The following is an 8,742-nucleotide window of genomic DNA, read 5'->3' on the forward strand; positions in this document are numbered from 1 at the left end:
CCAATACGACCCAATGTTTTGGGCGCTAAATAATTTAATTTGGACTAAATTAAATTATTTTTCCTAAGGAACGTCTTGGACCGAGTAACTGCTGCAGCGGGAGATTTTCTTCAGTAGGGGCTCAACCACTGCAACCTTTTCTGGGGTAAGTTATTTCAACCGAGTTTTAACCGTTAGCCGTTGGTGACTTATTTACGAACTTTGGCGTTATTAAATATTTAGGATCCCGTTGCTTGGAAAGCACACGTGTCTTGCGGTTAGGACTCGTCGAGTGAATCTCCAGGTAAGAGATTCTACTACTAGTTTCATGTTTGAAGTATGAGACTGTGTATGCCCTATGTTGCATATTGAGGATTTGACAGTATGATGCCTGAAATAAACGCTAGTATGATGCAAATGACGATATAGTTGTGCTATAGCCTGTTATGTGTGGCAAGATCCATTATGGTTACGACGAATGTCGGGACGGAGAATGTAGAAATGATTATGTGACATGTTATATGCTGATGCCATGTGTATGTATACTGCAATTAGGGTACCTGTTAGCTTGATTCTGTTAGAGTCGTACCTGCATGGGTGTCCTTCGGGATCACCACCTATTGAGGACTGTGTGGTCCGACGGGACGCCAGTCTAGCATGATATAGACATGACTCGAGTGACTCGACGGGGTCCTCGCATCCCGACTGTCCTAGGTGTCCCCGGGCACCGAAGACCAGAGTTACGTTCCTACGGGAGCGCATGATTGCACGTGTTCGGGAACGTGCCAGAGATTGGGTACCAGTTATCAGGACTCTAACAGGAAGTTAACAGGCACCTAGTGGGACTAGTAGTGGGTCCCTTACTGAGTATTTTTATACTCATTCTCTCCATTTTATGTTTTCAGGTAGAGGACGAGGCAAGGGCAAGGGCAAACTGGCGAGCGACCCGAAGTGAGACCGAGGAGGGCCATAGGGACTACCGCTTCCGCTTATTTCTTATTTCAGATTTTAGCATTTGAGTTTGAGTACTTTTTTTATTTTTCACTATCTTTTATGTAGATAGGGCCCGAGTAGGATTTCAGAACGTTTTTACATTTTTGCACGACTACCTTGTTTATGCTTTTATAAATGAATTTCTTGAACCGTATGCTTTTAATAAAATTTTATGACTTAAACCACTTGTTCTATATTGAGTAATGACTTCGATTCAGTATAAGGAGTTGGGTCGTTACAGTTGGTATCAGAGCACAGTGTTTTAGGTTCTGTAGACTGACCTACGATGTAAGTCATTTTTGTTTTTGGTTTTACTTCACCCTATGGCTATACGGTCCTTCGGCACTCGCCAGGTATGTCTAAAGCCTTGCTAATGTTAAGATTACAATTTTGCCTGAATAGTCTAAGACCTAGATATAGGGTGTTAAGTTCTTGTGGTGAGAAGTTTGTTGGTGAATTTTAGGGAGAATGCCGCCACGTAGAGGTACACGCCGAGGAGGTGGTAGGGGAGGCAGAGGAGCCGGTCGTGGCCAGCCGGAGGCGCCACCTGTTGCACCGGCAGTCGACCCAAACGCACCGGTCACCCAGGCGGATCTCGCCGCAATGGAGCAGCGTTATCAGGACATGCTGCAAGCTGCTTTGGCGCCTTTCCTTGCCGCCCAGCAGAACCAGGCCGCCCCTGTTCAGGCCGAGGCCGCCCCTGCTCAGGCCCAGGCCGCCCCTGTTCAGGCTCAGGCCGTCGCTCCTCCAGCCCCTGAGGAAGCTCAACCAGTACCAGTTCAACTGTCGGCCGAGGCGAAACACTTACGGGATTTCAGGAAGTATAATCCCAAGACCTTTGACGGATCCATGGACAACCCCACAAAGGCCCAAATGTGGTTGACGTCCATAGAGACTATTTTCCGGTACATGAAGTGCCCAGAAGACCAGAAGGTGCAGTGTGCAGTCTTCTTCTTGGAGGACAGGGGCACCGCCTGGTGGGAGACCGCGGAGAGAATGCTAGGGGGCGATGTAAGCAAAATAACATGGGAGCAGTTCAAGGAGAACTTCTATGCTAAGTTTTTCTCCGCCAATGTGAAGCACGCCAAGCTGCAAGAGTTCCTAAACTTGGAGCAAGGCGACATGACGGTGGAGCAGTACGACGCCGAGTTCGATATGCTGTCCCGCTTTGCTCCCGATATGGTAAGAGATGAGGCTGCCAGGACGGAGAAATTTGTTAGAGGACTCAGGCTAGACCTTCAGGGCATTGTCAGAGCCCTCCGCCCAGCCACGCATGCTGATGCACTACGTATAGCACTGGATTTGAGCCTGCCTGAGAGAGCCGATGCGTCTAAGGCTGCCGGCAGAGGGTCAGCCTTGGGACAGAAGAGAAAGGTTGAGACGCAGCCTGACGTAGCACCGCAGCGAACACTGAGGTCAGGAGGTGTCTTCCAGAGACACCGACGGGAGCTTGCAGCAGCCGGGAGGACTCTGAGAGAGCTACCCGCTTGTACTACCTGCGGGAGAGTCCACGGAGGTCGTTGCTTGGCTGGAAGTGGAGTCTGCTTTAGGTGCAGACAGCCGGGGCACACTGCTGATATGTGTCCTCGGAAACCCTTTGAGACGACACCGCCCCAGCCTTCTGCGGCCCAGCAGGGGAGAGTTTTCGCCACTACCCGGCAGGAGGCCGAGCGAGCTGGCACTGTGGTGACAGGTACGCTCCCAATTTTGGGGCACTATGCTTTTGTGCTATTTGACTCTGGGTCATCCCACTCGTTTATATCCTCCGTTTTCGTTCAGCATGTGGGTTTAGAGGTAGAGCCTTTGGGTAGTGTTTTGTCGGTTTCTACTCCATCTGGGGAGGTCCTGTTGTCCAAAGAACAAATAAAGGCATGTCGGGTAGAGATAGCGAATCGTATGTTAGACGTGACCTTGCTAGTGTTAGACATGCAGGATTTTGATGTGATACTAGGCATGGATTGGCTGTCAGCCAACCATGCCAATATAGACTGTTATGGCAAGGAAGTTGTTTTCAACCCTCCCTCCGAGGCTAGTTTCAAATTCAGGGGGGCAGGTATGGTATGTATACCCAAGGTCATCTCAGCCATGAAGGCCAGTAAACTACTCAGCCAGGGTACTTGGGGTATTTTGGCAAGCGTAGTGGATGTGAGAGAGCCAGAAGTTTCCCTATCCTCCGAACCCGTGGTAAGAGAGTACCCCGACGTTTTCCCAGACGAACTCCCAGGACTTCCGCCCCCCAGAGAGGTAGACTTCGCCATCGAGTTAGAGCCGGGCACTGCTCCTATCTCGAGGGCCCCTTACAGAATGGCTCCAGCCGAACTAAAGGAGTTGAAGGTCCAATTACAGGGGTTGCTGGACAAAGGCTTCATCCGGCCCAGTGTGTCGCCTTGGGGAGCCCCAGTATTGTTCGTGAAGAAGAAGGATGGGTCAATGCGCCTTTGTATTGACTACCGAGGGCTGAACAAGGTGACAGTCAAAAACCGCTACCCCTTGCCCAGGATTGATGACCTGTTCGATCAGTTGCAGGGAGCCACCGTCTTCTCCAAGATCGACCTGCGATCAGGCTATCACCAGTTGAGGATTAGGGACGGTGACATCCCCAAGACGGCCTTTCGATCGAGGTACGGACATTACGAATTCGTTGTGATGTCTTTCGGCTTGACTAACGCTCCTGCAGTATTCATGGATCTGATGAACAGGGTGTTTAAGGAGTTTCTAGACTCGTTCGTCATAGTCTTCATTGACGACATCCTCATTTACTCAAAAACTGAGGCTGAGCACGAGGAGCACTTACACCAAGTTTTGGAGACCCTTCGAGCCAACAAGTTGTATGCCAAGTTCTCCAAGTGTGAATTCTGGTTAAGGAAGGTGACATTTCTTGGCCATGTGGTTTCCAGTGAGGGAGTTTCAGTAGATCCCGCAAAGATTGAAGCGGTGACCAACTGGACTCGACCGTCCACGGTTAGTGAAATTCGAAGTTTTCTGGGCTTGGCGGGTTACTACAGGAGGTTCGTGGAAGACTTCTCACGTATAGCCAGCCCGTTGACCCAGTTGACCAGGAAGGGAACCCCTTTTGTCTGGAGCCCAGCTTGCGAGAAGAGCTTTCAGGAGCTCAAACAGAAGCTAGTGACTGCACCGGTCCTGACAGTGCCCGATGGTTCGGGAAACTTTGTAATCTATAGTGACGCCTCCAAGAAGGGACTAGGTTGTGTCCTGATGCAGCAGGGTAAGGTAGTTGCTTATGCCTCCCGCCAGTTGAAGATCCATGAGCAGAACTACCCTACCCATGACTTGGAGTTGGCAGCTGTAGTCTTTGCACTGAAGATATGGAGGCACTATCTGTACGGTGAGAAGATTCAGATTTACACCGATCATAAGAGCCTGAAGTACTTCTTCACCCAGAAGGAGTTGAACATGAGGCAGAGGAGGTGGCTTGAGTTGGTGAAAGACTACGACTGCGAGATCCTATACCACCCAGGTAAAGCGAATGTAGTGGCTGATGCGCTAAGTAGGAAAGTTGCACATTCAGCAGCGCTAATCACCAAGCAGACCCCCTTACTCAGGGACTTTGAGAGGGCAGAGATTGCAGTCTCAGTAGGTGAGGTTACCGCACAGTTGGCGCAGTTGACAGTCCAGCCAACCTTGAGGCAAAAGATCATTGCTGCTCAGCTGAATGATCCTTATCTGGCAGAGAAGCGTCGCGTGGTAGAGACAGAGCAAGGTGAAGGCTTCTCCATATCCTCTGACGATGGCCTTATGTTTGAAGGACGCCTCTGTGTGCCGGAAGACAGCGCAGTTAAGACGGAGCTTTTGACTGAGGCTCACAGTTCCCCGTTTACCATGCACCCTGGGAGTACGAAGATGTACCAGGACTTAAGGAGTGTCTATTGGTGGAGGGGCATGAAGAGGGATGTGGCAGAATTTGTCAGTAGATGCTTGGTGTGCCAGCAGGTGAAGGCACCTAGGCAGCATCCAGCAGGGTTGTTGCAACCCTTGAGTGTGCCAGGGTGGAAGTGGGAGAGTGTGTCGATGGATTTTATTACGGGACTGCCCAAGACCCTAAGGGGCTACACGGTGATCTGGGTCGTGGTCGACAGACTCACGAAGTCGGCCCATTTCGTGCCAGGGAAATCCACTTACACTGCCAGTAAGTGGGGGCAGCTATATACGACAGAGATTGTGAGACTACATGGAGTACCCGTATCCATCATTTCAGACAGAGACGCCCGTTTCACATCGAAGTTCTGGAAAGGACTTCAACTTGCATTAGGTACGAGGTTGGACTTCAGCACGGCATTCCACCCTCAGACTGATGGTCAGACAGAGAGATTGAACCAGATTTTAGAAGACATGTTGCGAGCCTGCGTACTAGAGTTTTCAGGAAGTTGGGACTCCCATCTGCATCTGATGGAGTTTGCCTATAACAACAGCTACCAGGCTACTATCGGTATGGCACCGTTCGAGGCTCTGTATGGCAAGTGCTGTAGATCCCCTGTCTGCTGGGGCGAGGTTGGAGAGCAGAGGATGCTAGGCCCCGAATTAGTGCAGACGACCAACGCAGCCATACAGAAGATCCGAGCTCGTATGCTGACAGCACAGAGCAGACAGAAGAGTTATGCTGATGTACGACGTAAGGATCTCGAGTTCGAAGTAGGAGATATGGTCTTTCTGAAGGTTGCACCCATGAAGGGTGTTCTGAGGTTCGCGAAGAAGGGGAAGCTGAGTCCACGCTTCGTAGGGCCGTTCGAGATACTGGAGCGGATTGGCCCCGTGGCTTATCGCTTGGCGCTACCCCCATCCCTTGCTGCAGTGCACGACGTATTTCATATCTCCATGCTGAGGAAATATGTCGCAGACCCAACACACGTGGTGGACTTCGAGCCACTACAGTTTAGCGAGAACTTGAGCTACGAGGAGCAGCCTGTCGAGGTCTTGGCAAGAGAGGTCAAGAAGCTTCGCAGTCGAGAAATCCCACTGGTCAAGATCCCTTTGGCAGAACCATGGAGTGGAAGAGGCCACGTGGGAGAAAGAAGAGGACATGAGAGCCCAGTACCCCGAGCTGTTCGAGGATTAGAACTTTCGAGGACGAAAGTTTTCTAAGGAGGGGAGATTGTAACGCCCCGCCAAATTTGTCTTCCCTTTTTATCGTCTTAAGAGTAAAATTCTTGAAATTTCTTTCGAATTGAGGAAATTTTTACTCGTGATTAATGAAGATTTAGAGATTTTTGTGGGTGATTTAATTTGTTAAGTTGGTTGTTATTTGGACTAAAGTAGGAAGAAAAAAAAAAAGGGGGGGATAAAAGAAATAATATTTATGTTTTTTATTTAGTATTAATTCTTTTATAAAAGGGGGCTTTGGAAAGCGTGTAGTTCACCTCTTCCCCAAGAAGTGAAAAAAAAAAAAAAGAAGAAAACCCTAAATCCCAATCTCCCCCGCCGCCGCCGCCGCCGCCGCCGCTAGTCAACCGCCGTAGGTCACCACGCCGGTCTCCCAGCAGCGTCGAAGATCGGTCCACGTCGAGCCGCCGCGCGCCAAGGATCGAAGCCGCCGCACGCCAAGGATCGAAGCCGCCTTCAGTCGGGAGTCGCAAGCCGAAGCCGAAGCCCATCGCGTCTGCAAGCCGAATCGTGGCGGCCAGCCGAAGCCGAATCGCGTCGCTTCGTTTCGACGCCGAGCAGCCCCCGTCCGCAGCCGCCGAGCGAAGCCGCATTTAAGCCGGACCACCGCAACCCGTCGCGCAACCCGAGTCCGGAAGTCAGCGTCACTCTGCGCGAAGATCAGACCCGACCGAAGACCCGCTCCGCGACCCGAGCCAACGCGCGCCGTATTCCGGAAACCGACCCGCGCCCGCGTGCACCCGCGTGTGAGCCGCGCCGCGCGCTTCTGCGTAGCCGAGCCGCGTCTCCCTCCTGTTGCAAGCCGAGCCGCACGCGTAGTTCCTGTCCAAGCTGAGCCGCGCCTGTCTGCACCGCGAGCCGAGCCGATCTCCAGCCTCCAAGCCGAGCCGGTTCCTGCCCTATTTTCCAGCCGAGCCGCCAAGCTTATTTTGGCTCCTCCCACCTATTTTTGGTAAATTAAGTATTTATTTTGGGCATTTCCCCAATACGACCCAATGTTTTGGGCGCTAAATAATTTAATTTGGACTAAATTAAATTATTTTTCCTAAGGAACGTCTTGGACCGAGTAACTGCTGCAGCGGGAGATTTTCTTCAGTAGGGGCTCAACCACTGCAACCTTTTCTGGGGTAAGTTATTTCAACCGAGTTTTAACCGTTAGCCGTTGGTGACTTATTTACGAACTTTGGCGTTATTAAATATTTAGGATCCCGTTGCTTGGAAAGCACACGTGTCTTGCGGTTAGGACTCGTCGAGTGAATCTCCAGGTAAGAGATTCTACTACTAGTTTCATGTTTGAAGTATGAGACTGTGTATGCCCTATGTTGCATATTGAGGATTTGACAGTATGATGCCTGAAATAAACGCTAGTATGATGCAAATGACGATATAGTTGTGCTATAGCCTGTTATGTGTGGCAAGATCCATTATGGTTACGACGAATGTCGGGACGGAGAATGTAGAAATGATTATGTGACATGTTATATGCTGATGCCATGTGTATGTATACTGCAATTAGGGTACCTGTTAGCTTGATTCTGTTAGAGTCGTACCTGCATGGGTGTCCTTCGGGATCACCACCTATTGAGGACTGTGTGGTCCGACGGGACGCCAGTCTAGCATGATATAGACATGACTCGAGTGACTCGACGGGGTCCTCGCATCCCGACTGTCCTAGGTGTCCCCGGGCACCGAAGACCAGAGTTACGTTCCTACGGGAGCGCATGATTGCACGTGTTCGGGAACGTGCCAGAGATTGGGTACCAGTTATCAGGACTCTAACAGGAAGTTAACAGGCACCTAGTGGGACTAGTAGTGGGTCCCTTACTGAGTATTTTTATACTCATTCTCTCCATTTTATGTTTTCAGGTAGAGGACGAGGCAAGGGCAAGGGCAAACTGGCGAGCGACCCGAAGTGAGACCGAGGAGGGCCATAGGGACTACCGCTTCCGCTTATTTCTTATTTCAGATTTTAGCATTTGAGTTTGAGTACTTTTTTTATTTTTCACTATCTTTTATGTAGATAGGGCCCGAGTAGGATTTCAGAACGTTTTTACATTTTTGCACGACTACCTTGTTTATGCTTTTATAAATGAATTTCTTGAACCGTATGCTTTTAATAAAATTTTATGACTTAAACCACTTGTTCTATATTGAGTAATGACTTCGATTCAGTATAAGGAGTTGGGTCGTTACAGAGGAAGACTCATTGAAAGAAAAACTAGTTAACCTCTATATCTTAGAAGCATTTTTAATTCCCAAGCAACAACACAACCACATAAATCTCCAACATCTAGACATATTAGATAATGAAGAAAACTTCAAAGAGTATCCATGGGGAAGGTTATCTTACATTGTAACAAATCAATTCTTGAAAAAAGCATCCTACAGTGACAAGGATGTTATATACCTTCAAGGGTTTCCCCTAGCTTTAGTCTATTGGGCCTTTGAGACAATACGAAGACTTTCCAATTTAGATGTTGGGTTTAGAAGAAAGCTTGCAATTGAAGACACTACCACAAAAACAAACTCTCTTGACGGTTCTGAACCATTATTCTTGACGGTTTTAAAATCGTCATTGAAGCTAGTGTCAAGACTGTCAAAGTTCTTGACAGTTGGTAAAACCGTCAAAAATAGTGAATGCTGACAGTTTCA

At 49.4% G+C, this 8,742-nt stretch overlaps 1 long non-coding RNA gene across 1 annotated transcript; it reads left to right on the top strand.

Moving 5' to 3' along the window:
• The first annotated feature begins 5,960 nt into the window (after positions 1 to 5,960).
• LOC127150913 (uncharacterized) lies at positions 5,961 to 8,226 on the top strand. Its single transcript, XR_007823489.1, has 2 exons — positions 5,961 to 7,217; positions 7,295 to 8,226. It is a non-coding gene; the product is annotated as an uncharacterized LOC127150913 (long non-coding RNA).
• Positions 8,227 to 8,742: the final 516 nt, after the last annotated feature.

The sequence above is a fragment of the Cucumis melo genome, chromosome 1 (genome assembly GCF_025177605.1).
Source record: "Cucumis melo cultivar AY chromosome 1, USDA_Cmelo_AY_1.0, whole genome shotgun sequence".
In the NCBI taxonomy this organism is placed as follows: Eukaryota; Viridiplantae; Streptophyta; class Magnoliopsida; order Cucurbitales; family Cucurbitaceae; genus Cucumis; species Cucumis melo.